The sequence below is a fragment of the Balaenoptera physalus genome, assembly GCF_965194825.1.
Source record: "Balaenoptera physalus genome assembly, chromosome: 2".
Lineage (NCBI taxonomy): Eukaryota > Metazoa > Chordata > Mammalia > Artiodactyla > Balaenopteridae > Balaenoptera > Balaenoptera physalus.
This window is the reverse complement of record NC_138883.1, coordinates 67,078,404-67,093,700: the sequence shown is the minus strand read 5'-3', so window position 1 is coordinate 67,093,700 and position 15,297 is coordinate 67,078,404. Positions and strand designations below refer to the sequence as shown.

General features: G+C 40.7%; 1 protein-coding gene across 7 annotated transcripts in view; it reads right to left on the bottom strand.

Annotated features, from left to right (window-relative positions):
- The window catches only part of HEATR5A (HEAT repeat containing 5A), a 127,616-nt gene extending 112,355 nt beyond the window's left edge, over positions 1–15,261 (bottom strand). For 6 of the 7 annotated variants that reach the window (XM_082452021.1, XM_082452024.1, XM_082452025.1 and 3 more), the window contains exon 1: positions 8,119–8,507. The gene's annotated coding sequence lies outside the window, so the exon portion shown is untranslated. Of the gene's footprint in view, positions 1–8,118; positions 8,508–12,190 lie in introns of those variants that run through there. The other variant, XM_082452022.1, reaches the window with a different exon arrangement.
- Between the last annotated feature and the right edge of the window lie 36 nt (positions 15,262–15,297).

The following is a 15,297-nucleotide window of genomic DNA, read 5'->3' as shown; positions in this document are numbered from 1 at the left end:
CCATAAACTGTATATTTTGGAGATTAACCCCTTGTTGTTTCATTTGCACATATTTTCTCCCATTCTGAGGGTTGTCTTTTTGTCTTGTTTATGGTTTCCTTTGCTGTGCAGAAGCTTTTAAGTTTAATTAAGTCCCATTTGTTTTTGTTTTTATTTCCGTTACTCTAGGAGGTGGGTCAAAAAAGATCTTGCTGTGGTTTATGTCAAAGAGTGTTTTTCCTATGTTTTCCTCTAAGAGTTTTATAGTGTCTGGTCTTACATTTAAGTCTTTAATCCATTTGGAGTTTACTTTTGTGTATGGTGTTATGGTGTTAGGGAGTGTTCTAATTTCATTCTTGTACATGTAGCTGTCTGGTTTTCCCAGCACCACTTATTGAAGAGGCTGTCTTTTCTCCATTGTATGTTCTTGCCTCCTTTGTCGTAAATTAGGTACCCATATGTGCGTGAGTTTATCCCTGAGTATTCTATCCTGTACCACTGATCTATATTTCTGTTTCTGTGCCAGTACCATACTGTCTTGATTACTGTAGCTTTTTGGTATAGTTTGAAGTCACGGAGCCTGATTCCTCCAACTCCATTTTTCTTTCTCAAGATTGCTTTGGCTATTTGGGGTCTTTTGTGTTTCCATACGAATTGTAAAATTTTTTGTTCTAATTCTGTGAAGAATGCCATTGGTAGTTTGATGTGGACTGCACTGAATCTGCAGATTGCTTTGGGCAGTATAATCATCTTCACAATATTGATTCTTCCAATCCAAGAACACGGTATATTTTTCCATTTATGTCATCTTTGATTCCTTTCATCAGTGTTTTATAGTTTTCTGAGTACAAGTCTTTCGCCTCCTTAGGCAAGTTTACTCCTCGGTATTTTATTCTTTTTGTTGCAATGGTAAATGGGAGTGTTTCCTTAATTTCTCTTTTTGATTTATCGTTGTTGGTGTATAGGAATGCCAGAGATTTCTGTGCATTAATTTTGCATCCTGCAACCTTGCCAAATTCATTGGTTAGTTCTAGTAGTTTTCTGATGGTATATTTAGGATTTTCTATGTATAGTATCATGTCATCTGCACAGTGACTTCTTCTTTTCCAATGTGGATTCCTGATAAGTCTTTTTTTAAATGCATGCAGATATGACAGCTGTCACATATAAGCTAACAAAATTGTTTCAAATGAAGTTAAAGACAACTAAGTGTTACTAGAGCCATCTTACAGAAAAAACTGAACGAACTTTTTGGCCCACCCAATATATATACGGCACTTGATGTTTCTCAACATCTTTTAAGTATGAACCTTTGCCCCACCTTTACGTTTTTCTTTTTTTTCCCAGCTGGGAATCCTGTGAACTCAGTGTTCTATAGTACACAATCTTTAAATACTAATCATTAAAGAGTACTGTGAGTCAAAAAATTTAAAATTCCCTTTCGCTTATACTGTGACAGGATTTTTTAAGAAGTAGAAGAATATGTAACAAGTCAATGTCACACTTCTACTTAAAAGTAGCCATTTCTGGGACTTCCTTGGTGGTGCAGCGGTGAAGAATCCACCTGCCAACGCAGGGGACACGGGTTTGAGCCCTGGTCCGGGAAGATCCCACATGCCGCAGAGCAATTAAGCCCGTGCGCCACAACTACTGAGCCTGCGCTCTAGAGCCCACGTGCCAAAACTACTGAAGTTTTGCCTAGAGCAAAGTGTCCAGAGCCATGTGCCTAGAGCCCATGCTCTGCAACAAGAGAAGCCACCGCAATGAGAAGCCCGTGCACCACAATGAAGAGTAGCCCCCACTCACTGCAACTAGAGAAAGCCCACACACAGCAACGAAGACCCAACGCAGCCAAAAATAAATAAATAAAATTTAAAAAAATAATAAATTTATTTAAAAAGTAGCCATTTCTGATTAATGTTTTGGATCAAATTATCTAACATTCAGAATTCTAAATATAAACAGAATCTTTTCTTTACTATTCCTGGAATATAAGTAAAGAAAAAAATAGTTTTAATTAACCTAGCATATTTAAGATTTATCAGTTCGCATAAAAATCTGTATTATTCATACTTTTTTAAAAAAATTAATTAATTAATTTATTTTTCCTGTGTTGGGTCTTCGTTTCTGTGCGAGGGCTTTCTCTAGTTGTGGCAAGTGGGGGCCACTCTTCATCGCGGTGCACGGGCCTCTCACTATCGCGGCCTCTCTTGTTGCGGAGCACAGGCTCCGGATGCGGAGGCTCAGTAATCGTGGCTCACAGGCCCAGTTGCTCCGTGGCATGTGGGATCTTCCCAGACCAGGGCTCGAACCCGTGTCCCCTGCATTGGCAGGCAGATTCTCAACCACTGCGCCACCAGGGAAGCCCCCATACTTTTAACAAGCTAAAAATGGCTTGTTGTACCATAAATTTTAAAATTTGATTTTTGGATTCTGAATACAATTCCCATAAAATCAACTTAATCCATGTTTCTTAAGTCATATGACAGAAGTCTAACTTGCACCATGCCCCAGGCACAGCACTAATACCTTGTTTTACTATATAATGAAAATACATTCAGTGTACCAAGATTCAAACAATATTTCCTGCAAACTTGGTAGAAATGGCAAGAAAGCTGCTTCTCACCACTGCATAATACAAGTCAATAGGAAAGGCAGATACGCTCAACTCCAAAAACTGATGGGGAGCACATCCTGTAAGACAGAGAAGCTAGGATGGAATAGGAAAGAAACAGGAGTTATACAGAAATTTATAAGTTGGGGTAAGAAAGGGCCAGAAGTAGGGATGCAATTTCCTTTGCCTTCCTCTCTTGTTTTTCCAAAGTGCTGCAGATTACCATTAGGGATGCGAAGAATGGCAGAAGCTGGATTCGATGAAGGAGATTGCTAGTAGGGGCCCCATTTGAAGCCCAGCCATGGGAATTCTCTTTGCAGATTACAAAAGAGAAAACCTTTAAGAGTAAAAGGAAGTATGGGTGGAGGGGGAGGGGAACTGAACAGCAGGAACCAACTCTAATAAGGCAATGATAGGAAAAGGAACTAACATTTCTTGAGGATTTACTTACTAGAGACTTTTAATTCACTCTCTCATTTAATCTTCATAACACTGAAACTCAGATATTATCATCCTCATTTTACAGATGAGGATAATGAGTTAAGCAATTTGTCCAAGATGAAGATGCTATTTAAGTGGAAGAAAGATTAACGCCTACATCTATCTAGTTTCAATGTCCATGTTCCTTCAACTACTTTCTACATTCTCTTCATACAGTCTCTAATCACTGTTATTACTGACAGTTACTGCCATGCCCACTGTAGCATCTAATCTTTATAACTTTGTTCTTTCTTATCATTTCACTCTCCTCTTAGGTCTCCAATACTTTGAGGCTTTTTGATAAAGTGTGAGGTCTACTAGAGACATCAACTTCCAGAGGGCCCTTTCCATCTAGACAGTAAATCAATAAGTACTAACAGTGTTAGGTTAGTCTTTGGCTATTCTTGACAATTTTTATCACTCTTCATTCCACAAACCAACTCTTCCACCTCCCCCTGGGAAGAAAGATTTCACTCTGGACACTTTGGAATTCCAGAAGGCAAATTTTAAAAGAGAAATTTTACTCTAATATCTCCTACCACACTCAATTTGAAAGTCACTATCTAAGCAATCTCACTACTTGGTACCTAATTAAGAATCCAGTAACAAGAAGTACAATAAAAAACAAAAAAAGTTAAAAAAAAAAAGAAGATATACAGCAATTAATTGTTTCAAAGATCATGAACTTCACTGACGTTAAGTTTCTTGTCTCTCAAGGCCTGTTCATTCTTAGTTTAGTTTAGACATGACTAATAATCCAGTTATCTGGATTCTAGTTAGGGTGGAGTAGAGCACCATATTAAAAGTGAAGAAGCAAACTCATTGAGAGCAGGAAGAAGTCAGAGCAGGCAGGAAACAGTGACGGAAGTGACCCAAACACTATTTAATACAGATATTTTAAAAAGCAGGCAATATGGGGATACCTAGTTCAAGAGCGAAGTTCACAAGATGCCATTATTCCCCCAGCTCAGCAGAGGCCAGGAATCCTTGCTCAATTTTCCAAAATATCACTGTATTTGCTGCTTATGAAATCTGCCACCTAGGACTTCCTAGTTAGCCATTAGAGTCCACCTGCTATAGAATCCCCTCCTTTTTCCCCTTCTAACTATTCATGGCTCTTGCACCCTGGTTAGCATTCACAGATTCACCCTTAATGCACACTATCGTCTGACATCTTGGCTTTTCCTCATGGTTCCCACTTCTAATTTACAACATATCTTATGAAATGCCTAGTCTATAATTTAGCTACAGTTCTGACCCTCTTGGAGTCCTACCTGAGGGTTCTTGTTTTTTAGCAGACACTGCTTCCTACTCCCTGCCAGATGCCTAAGTAGGCTCTTAACATTGCAAGTGCAGCTCCCTGGAACAACTCCATTATTCCTCTGCTTTCTGGCTGCCACCATCATAGCCCACCCAAGTAATACACTGAACATACCATCTATTACCTCTAACCCCTAGTTGCTCTGGGGCAGCACTCCATAATCAAACTCACTGATATTTCTGCAGCAAAAGATAAACATTCACATAAAGGTGGGATAAATAATGACTATAAATAGCTTCATATCAGCTCAGGTGATGTTTTGCTGCCAAATGAGTTAAGAAAAAAGCCTTTTGGACTCTGTAAATTTAAGGGATTTTGTACCTGTATATACTTTTCTTTTCTTTTTTTTTTGCTTTCCAGATTTCCTCCCAAAATATCTTTAAAAAATTTTTGTGCATTTCAATGGGTAATTTCAATTTTCTGATAATTTTACTTACATAAAAAATGTATTGAACAAGTGAGGTTATTTTGAATATATATACAAAAACATGCATATATTCAACATACAGAAATCTACAAGCACAAGAGAAAAGGATATAGACAGATGCTGTTGTATATCCATAGAGAAGCATCATCTAGAAAATAAGTACAAAGAAGTACATATATAAAATATTTTATTTAATGAAGTTAGAACCATACCACGGTTTTAAGATTAGCAAAAGTATATACTCTGCTTTAAATATTTAAATATCACCTCATATAAGTTTTCCTTCTTTCCTGTCACATAATTAGCTCTAATTTCTTAGGCAGGTAACACTAACGTAATACTTTAATATGGCTATATTATATGCTTCTTTTCTAGAAATAATTATCTTTTAAGTTGTTACTACTAAAAGAAAATCCCTAACATGATTCAGGATACATGCTCCAGTTTCAATCTGTTGGGTATCTGTTTAGAGGGTTCCAATTTCCAATTTGGGTCTTACTGTATATATACGTTTGACTTCATGCTCACAGTTACACTGTCAATAATTTTCTGTCTGATCTTTTAATCAATGTCACTAGATTCATGGTAAAAAAACAAAAAGTCTGAATAAAAATAACTTACTGTTACTTGTGAAAAACATAAATATTAAAAAGAGACTTTACTAAATGAAAAAAAATTTCCACATCAGACCTAAATTAAAACTGAAATTGGGCTTCCCTGGTGGCGCAGTGGTTGAGAGTCTGCCTGCCAATGCAGGGCACCCGGGTTCGAGCCCTGGTCTGGGAGGATCCCGCATGCCACGGAGCGGCTGGGCCCGTGAGCCACAATTACTGAGCCTGTGCGTCTGGAGCCTGTGCTCCGCAACAGGAGAGGCCGCGATGGTGAGAGGCCCGCGCACCGTGATGAAGAGTGGCCCCCACTTGCCGCACCTGGAGAAAGCCCTCGCACAGAAACGAAGACCCAACACAGCCATAAATAAATAAATTAATTAAAAAAAACCACAAAACTGAAACTATAAAGTTTTTAGAAAACACGTAAAAATCCTTCCCGTTCTCTAGCCTTCCAAAAGTCTAGAATTGCTGAAGTTAAAAATTATTAGGTAAATATAACAGAAAAAGCATGACCTTTTTCCATCATTACACATCTAGGATGTGGAAGCATTTATGGGATCCAGTAGTTCACCTAACATAATGAAAAAGATGAAGAATTAAAACTGAACTTAACCTACTTCCTCCCACAAAAGACATAGTGATTAAGAGTTTACAGAGTTCTAGTGCAGGGTCAGCACTTTTTTCCTGTGAAGGACCAGAGAGTAAATACTTTAGACCGTGTGGACCACACAGGCTCTACCACAACTACTCATAAACAATACATAAACGGCCATAAATAGATGAGTGTGGTTATGTTCCAGTACAACATTATCTGTAAAAACTGGCAGCAGGCTGGATTTGACCCACAGACTGTCAATTGCTGACCCCTAGTGTAATCCAAAGAATTTAACACTACAACTAGACAAGGGATTCAATTAAATGATATAAACAAGTCTCTACTAATTCCTTAGGCCTCAGTCAATTCATTTCTTAAATGAAGTTTAATAACAGTTTCTGCAGTCTCCTTAAAATGCAGAAATGCTTTTATGTGAGAGGACTAAGTCCCACGAAGGGGCTGTTCAAACCCATCAACTATACTATGGATAATTAATGAAACACAAGAGTCAATAAAGCCTTTTTTAAAAAATGCCGATGTCATTAAATTGGTTAATCAGGATTTAGAATAAAAGAATTTTAGAATATGAAGGGACCTAAACAAATCCAGAGTTTAATCTTTTATTTTATTCAAAAGATAATTAAGAAAAGCTCATAAAGGTTATCAACGCTCTCAATCCCGTTTTTGAAATAAAGCTGAATGGCAGAAAGGAAGATAGGTGTATTGCTTAAAGACGAAAAGCTATTAAATTTTTTCCTTAGAGAACATATTATTAGTGCAATTTTTAAAAATTTTAAGGTACTTTGGATTATGTATTTTCTGTTCTAAAGTCAGATACAATGATAAAAAGAAAAGAAGAGAAAAGTTAACAGAGATCTGTAAACAGTAGTGGAGGAGCTTAAGCTAAAATTCAGGTCTCCCGTCAGTTTAGGAGTCTTCCAATACCATAACTATCTATATAAAATAGCTGTACTTTTCCCAACTGTCACTATTCTTGTTATAAACCCTGCCTGCTTACCCATTTCATTAAAGGGGAAAAAAATCTATGGTATTAAAATGTAAGATAAATCTCGGCTTCAATGCTGATCTAAAACCACTTTCTCAAAGACATACTTTCTAAAATGTTTGGAAAACGAAACAGGGCAATTCTCCTTTCCCCATCCACCTAATGCCCAGCTCCAAGCACACTTTTTCCTTACACTATAATCTCGCCAGAGTATTTTCTCTGACAAAGTTCTGAACCGTACTTACGGGCCCCTTTTTTCCCTTTTAACGTCTTCTCTAGGCTGTTAAGTTCCTTAAGGGCGCTGAGCCTGCACATAAAAGATGCTGAATATTTGTTGAATAAATGACTGCACATAAAAACAATGTATAACTATGACCTTTAATAAAGGAGCGCAAATCATTTGACACCTATTATCTGACTTGACAGTTAACAAAAATCATCTTAACTTGCCGGAGGTATACATTACTGTGACTAGTAAATACCATAAAGCGCTTCATAAAGTTTCCAAAGACTTTATAATCCCTTGAAATGACACTGCGCTGGCCGAAAGTAGGGTAAGAAGAAATGCTTCCTCGTACTAAGCAAATGCTACCCCGGCAAAGGCTTGCTTTCCTTGCGAGAAGGCACTATCCATATCCACTCTCTACTGCTCCCGGAAACGCGCCTCCAGGGTTGCGCGCGGGCGTTCGGAGAACCTCTCCCGAAGCTCGGGTTGGGGCCCCGCTCCCGGCCAACCCCCGGCGCGGCGGGCGCCGCCAGGGCGGGTCCGGGGAGCAGCGCGCCGGCGAAGCGGGCTCCGACCTTCCGACCTTCCCCGCAAGCCTGGGGGCTCCCGCCGGCGGCCAGAGTCCCCGCCTACCTGTTGTGCACGGGGGAAACCAGACTTTCCCGGAGCCCAAGAGGAAGGACGGAGGGCACGGCTACTCGGCCGTCCCCGCGCCGCAGCTCAGCCCCTCCTCGGCGGGCTCCGGCCCCTTCGGCCAGATCGCCTAATCCCTCGTCCCGTTCCTGCTCCCGGGGTCCCAGCTTCCTCCACCGCTTCGCTGCCGCGACCACCCCGGGGACCCTCCAGCCGCTCAACTTACAGTGCAGGCCCCGGTGTGTGGTTCCTCCTAGCCGGCAAGCAGCATGGACACCGCCCCCTCGAGCCGGGAGCCTCCTCCACTGCGGCGATTCCCGACTGCTCGCCCCCGGGGTCCGCCACGACCACGACTCAGCGACCGTCCCAGCCTCGCCACGTTATCGGATCCACAGCGCTGGGACTCGCAGGCGGTAGCGACTGCGAGGCAGCGGGGCGGGAGGGGCGCGCGCGGGGCGGGACGGAAAGCTTGGAGCCTGGAGTGCGGCGGGAGCCAGCGATTGGGAACACGCCCCGCACCGCGCCGAGACCCCGCCAGCCGGCCGCCGAGCTATCGAGCGCCCACACTGGCAGGCGTGACTGCTCCACCTCCGAAAGAGCGATGGCGGAGACTGCGGCCTAGACTGAGGCCAGGGCAGCGTCTTTGCAGTCTGGAGAGCTTGGCCACACCCATTTTTGTTTGTTTTCGACTCTACCCAGAATCCTTGGGGCATCTGAAGTCTAAGGCACAACTGGAGCCTGGAGAAATTCAGGCAGGGAGTGCCGTGGGTGTAGGTGGTGGAATGCTAGACTGGGAAGGGGCCTTAGAGAGCCTTGTGTCCTACAGCCCGAAACTCTGGGGCCTGACGTAAAGCAGCTTGCTCAAGGTCACACACCCAGTCACTGGCGGAACTGGGATTAACAACCTCTTGGCCCCAAGTCAAGTGCGTTTTTCTAGTATACTCAGCATTTTGAACGTAATTTTTCAATTTCTATTTTGAAACAAGCACAAGCTTACAGAAATGTTGCAAGCATAGAGAACAGAGAACACTTTTCGTTCCTGAACCATTTGTGATCTAAGTTGCTGACACAATGCCACATTGGCCCTAAATACTTTAGTGTGTAGTCCTACTAATAAGCACCTCTATTACATAATCACAATATAACTAGCGAAATCAAAATATGTGATACATTACGTTTTGCCAGTTGTCCCAATAACGCTCTTTATGATGAAAGGATTCAGTTCAGGATCAAGCACTGTACTTACTTGTCATGTATCTTTAGTCACCTTCAACCTGGAACACTTCCTTGGTCTTTCTTTGACTTTCACATCCTTGATACTTGTGAAGATTCCTGGCCAATTATTCTACAGAATGGCCTTCACTTTGCATCTGTCTGATGCTTACTCATGATTAGATTCAGGGTAGATGTCTTTGACAGGACTCTCAGAAAAGTGATGCTCTGTTCTTCTCATTGCATCCTATGAGGTGGCACATGATTTTAATGTCTCATTACGGGTGTTTATTTCAATAAGGTAGTGTCTGCCAGGCTTCTCCAGTAGTTACTTTTTTCCTCTTTGTAATTAGGAAGTATTTTGTGGGGGAAATTCTTTGAAACTATGTACTTTTTTTTGTTTCTCATCAAACTTTCAATTAATTTATTTCTATTAGCATGAATTCAGAGTTTCCTATTTTATTAAATGGGTTATAATTTATCATTGTTTATTTTGGAGTTCAAATTGTCCCAAGTTTGGTAAGTGAGATTCACCCATTCATGCTGGCTTCTGTGTCTTTGTGTGTTTTACATCCTTTCACAATGTATTATTGTAAAACATTTTTTAAATACAGAAAATTTGAAAGAGTTTTATATAACATATATCCCACCATCCATATTATTCATTAACATTTTACTATTCTGTCCCCTTTTGGCACACCTCCATCATTCTTTGAGTACTCCCTTAATTTCTGGCACCTGGATGCAGCCATTTATCCGGGAGTCCTGGTTCCTTTTAGTGGAGAATGATATTTAGTTTATTTATTTATTTATTTATTTATGTTTGGCTGCGTTGGGTCTTCGTTGCTGCGCACAGGCTTTCTTTAGTTGTGGCGAGTGGGGGCTACTCTGCATTGTGGTGTGCGGGCTTCTCATTGCAGTGGCTTCTCTTGTTGCGGAACACAGGCTCTAGGCGCGCAGGCTTCAGTAGTTGTGGCACATGGGGTCAGTAGTTGTGGCTCGCAGGCTCTAGAGCGCAGGCTCAGTAATTGTGGTGCATGGGCTTTGTTGCTCTGTAGCCGTGAGATCTTCCCAGACCAGGGCTTGAACCCATGTCCCCTGCATTGGCAGGCTAATTCTTAACCACTGAGCCACCAGGGAAGTCCCCAAGAATGGTATTTAGAAGCACGAGGCATGCTCACTGCTATTGAGGTATCACTGCTCAGGCTGTCTTAGGGTTTGTAGCTAAGGAATATTTGTACATTCATACACATATACAGTGCATCTATACATGTATACTCACATATAACACATTTATAGCTAGATTTCTTTATTAAACTATGTATGTTGAAAAACCACATGTTCACAGTAATACCTCCAATCCAGCATCACACAGTTTATTCTAGTTTCCTCCCTTCCACATTTGTAACTCCTTTCTCCTACAGAGAGAATGCTGGATCCTATTATCTTTGAGATATTTACTTGTTTGAACACCTCTCCTATATTTAAGCAATCACCCATTGCTGCTATCTCTCCCTTTGGAGGATGCTGCCCTTATCCCACTAAGGGTCTGAAACCCCAAAATTAGCCACCACAAGCCCCTCCTTCTCTTTCCTTACCCCTGCTCCCAAACCCTGTGCCCATGCCCAGTCTGTAAGCCCTCTCCACCCTGCTCAGGCTCCATCCCTTGCCAAGCATCCCTCTAGGCACCCTCCTTATCCCACAAGAGTGTGTGTGTGTGTGTGTGTGTGTGTGTGTGTGTGTGTGTGTGTTTGTGTGTGTGTGTGTGTAGGGTACTGTAAACTATGCTGAGAAAGATACAAAGATATTCTAGATCCTGAAGGAGAGAGCAAATGCTGTGAAGTCCAGTTGGGAGGCTCATGAAAGGTTTAAAGAAAGAGATGGCATTTAAAATGGGCTTTGAAGAATGCATAAGAATGGATGAGTAGGATATACTCTGTAAGATACTGAAATAACTCTGGAAAGTAATTTGAGCGCAAAATTATTTATTCTTGGCCAAAGCAGAGAAAGTGATTCATTTTGACTGAGTATGTGGTACAAGAATAACAACACTAGAATTTTAGAGCTGGAAGGGATATTATGAATCATTGAGTCCAACCACTAATTTTACAAGGGATTCAAAGATGGCTCCAAACTTTGAGCCCAAGTGACTAAGAGAATTAAATTAGGAGGAGGAAATAATAAGTTTAATTGTAAACATATCACATTTGAAGTGACAGTAGAGCATCCAAGGAGAAATGGAGGACTATAGCTTAGAAGAGGGTTCAGAACGAGAGCTCTAGATTCAAAACGTTTCTACATGGAGTGGACAGCTAATAAAATGAAAGACAAAAAATAAAGAGAGAAAACAACAAGGACAGAACTCTGAGGAACAACCAGTTTAATTTTAACCAGGTGGAAATGTTTCACCTCTCAACTACTATTATACTTTGTTCAATCTCAAATTGAGATTTTAAGTCACAATAAAGAAGAAGCTGTATTATAATTAATGGAAAGAACACAGCTTTTAAATCTGGCGACTTGTGTTCAAATCCTAATTCCACCACTTAGTAGGCTTGACCTAGAGAAAACTGCTTCATATCTCAGTTTCCTCACTTTATTTTTTTTTAAATTTTTTTAAAATTTATTTTATTAGTATTTTATTTATTTTTATTTTTGGCTGTGTTGGGTCTTCGTTGCTGTGCACAGGCTTTCTCTAGTTTCAGCGAGCAGGGGCTACTGTTCGTTGTGGTGCGTGGGCTTCTCACTGCGGTGGCTTCTCTTGTTGCGGAGCACCGGCTCTAGGCGAGCAGGCTTCAGTAGTTGCGGCTCACGGGCTCTAGAGTGCAGGCTCAGTAGTTGTGGCGCATGGGCTTAGCTGCTCTGTGGCATGTGGGATCTTAGTTGCTCCGGAGCAGGGCTCGAACCTGTGTCCCCTGCATTGGCAGGCGGATTCAACCACTGGGCCCCCAGGGAAGCCCAGTTTCCCCACTTTAAAATGAGAATAATATCTCCCTCTCTGAGGTGTGCTGAAGATTCAAAATATAATCAAAATAACTGGCATGTTGCCCGTTGTGAAATGATAGCCAGCATTATTAGGCACTTACCTTATATCTCTACTCCCAACTTACTTCAGCTTTTGTCAACACACTTGGTGTCACTGTTGGGCACACAGAAGGCACTCATCAGATATCTGTTGAAGGAATGGAGAATTTTACATACTTTCTCTTTATATTTATCCTATAATGCATCATACTACATCTTCTTGACTTTCTATAAAGGAATAATTTTCCCCACCAATAAATGAAGCAATCTTAGAAGTAGAATTGTTGGTAATTAATGGTCTATGTAAAACTGATGAAGTAAACCAGTAGTTACCCATTTGACTGGCTATGTGATATCTCACTTTAATTTACTGTTCAAACCCATCTGATACAACTCTAGGTTCCAACCACTATACATTTGGGAAACTGAAAATGATAGATTCCCTTTAAGATTCCTTTTACCCCTGAGATTATAAAATTCAATAATAGTGGGCTTCCCTGGTGGCACAGTGGTTGAGGATCTGCTTGCCAATGCAGGGGACACGGGTTTGAGCCCTGGTCTGGGAAGATTCCACATGCCGCGGAGCAACTAGGCCCGTGAGCCACAACTACTGAGCCCGTGCGTCTGGAGCCTGTGCTCCGCAACAAGAGAGGTGGTGATAGTGAGAGACCCGCGCACCGCAATGAAGAGTGGCCCCCGCTTGCCACAACTAGAGAAAGCCCTCGCACAGAAACGAAGACCCAACACAGCCAAAAATAAATAAATAAATTAATTAATTAATTTTAAAAAAATAGCTACTTCAAGTAGTTATTATGAAGATTCCGTGAGCAGCTGGCTTTAAAAAAAAAAAAAATTCAATGATAGTAGAATATTATTACCCAAACAATGGGACTCTTGTATACCCATGTAGCTCTACGGTCTTGCTCTAGATTGTACTCCTCAAGATGTTAACAGTTGTTCCTTTAAAAAGGCATTCTTAAATAAATTTGAGAAACACTATATGTTAACATTTTATAGCCGTTTCTTAAAGAGTCATTAGGCATATTAGTAGGCTGCATTTCAAGCGGTGTTTCCCAAGCTTATTTGACAATGGAATATAATATCTTAAAAAAAAATGCACACTAATATCTTTTAGAACTAGTGTTCCTGGGAGCAGACTTTGCTCAATGTTGATGAAGCCATCAAGGAGACTGGAGTGTACATGTGGAAAGCTCATGTCACAAAACTCATGGGTTGGGCACGGCTTCCACTCTGTTGATTTCAGTGTGATCTTAAGCCTGAAATGACACTGATAGCCCTCACTCCAACAAAAGATCTGCTGGCCTTTTGTGATACAGCTTGCTACTTTTTGGTCTATCAGGCATTATTTGTCAATGTACTGCTGAGCTTGCTGTAGTGTATGACAGCTTTTAGCACTAAATTTCCATTAAGAACTTTTGGCCACAGGCAGGATTTTCTTCCGTAGGCAAACTACCACTATAAAAATTCAGCCAAGAAGTACTTACAACATAGCACAGACCTTGGTGCATGAGGGTAAGTAAGTAATAGTAAACAATCTAACCTGGAAAGAAGCAGTTAAATTCAGGGCTGGTGCTTCTAAGCAGGAATACTGAGCAAAGGTAGATCTGTAACTACATATTTGATAATACTTTACACAAGAATCGACTGCAATTATGTTCATACTTGACTAGGACCCCTAACATACCTTCCAACTTCTCATTCTCTGATCAGATTAAGAAATACAGTGTTTTACATGTGCATAAACTTTATGATTTTGTTCCAAAGTTGCTATCATGTATTTTATAAGCAAATCAATTAACGTCTTTGGGCCTCAATTTCCTCCTCTGGAACATGAGCATGTTGTACTAGAGGATCTCTAAGATCTCCGTTTTAAAATTCAAATATTCTATTGTTATTCTTACAAAAATCCCTTCAGGGCAAATAGAGTAGTTATTATTTGAAAGAAATAGAAACCAAATCCCAGAATAGGTAAGTAGTTTGTCCATGTTTGGAACAAAATTCCAGAAGTAAGATTTTAAAACCAGGCCTTCTGAACCCTTGTCTGATATCTTTTCCATATTATCATAGTACCACATATATTAAAAACTGTATAAAATATGTTAAACACCTTTAAAAGTCTTTCTTTTATAGGTATGCGGTCACATATTTATTTTAAAATATTATTAACATCAACTTGAAAACACAATTTTTTTTTAAACTCAGGGAAACAAAGACATAATCCTACTACCTCCATGAAATTATTTTCATTTATTTGGTTTTCTTTTAACTGTTACTCATATGTCAAGCAAAGTCATATGCATATGGCACATCAAATTTGTATTCATAGTAATTTTATTACCATTGGCCATATAAACATCAGTTCCTGGGTAAGACATTGCTAACACTTAATCACATGGACCTGAGGGCTGGGGAAAAACTGCTATCTCCTGCCTGTAGGGACGAGTAATTGGCAAGGAGTGAAGAGGACCTAAAATGGTTCTGTAGTTTGCTATGATACCGCTATTCCTCCATATCTGCCTTTAAAATCTCATGGCTAGGCACTTACCTGGTGGTCCAGTGGTTAGAACTCTGTGTTTTTGTTTGTTTCTTTTTAAAATATTTATTTATTTATTTATTTTGTTGCGCTGGGTCTTCATTGCAGCAGGCAGGCTCCTTAGTTGAGGCTCCCAGGCTCCTTAGTTGCAGCATGTGGGCTCCTTAGTTGTGACATGCGAACTCTTAGTTGCGGCATGCATGTGGGATCTAGTTCCCTTACCAGGGATCAAACCCAGGTCCCCTGCATTGGGAGCACGGAGTCTTAACCACTGGGCCACCAGGGAAGTCCCTGGACTCTGCGCTTTCACTGCTGAGGGAGCAGGTTCACTCCCTGGTTGGGGAAGTGAGATCCCACAAGCTGCAAGGGTGTGGCAATCAATCAATCAATCAATCAATCAATCAATAAAATCTCATGGTTAGAATCATTCCTCTGGCTTTCATGAAAGAAAGACAAGGAAAGAGACTTTAGGAAGTCAATGTTGAATGCTATAACAAGAGATGGGAGAAAAAATCCTCGCGATCTCTTCTGATTCCTTCTTTAATACAGTTTTCACCTTGGAAGACAGGGCAAATTGTGACCCTGAAGAAGTGAACAACAGGAGAGGAAGGTTTC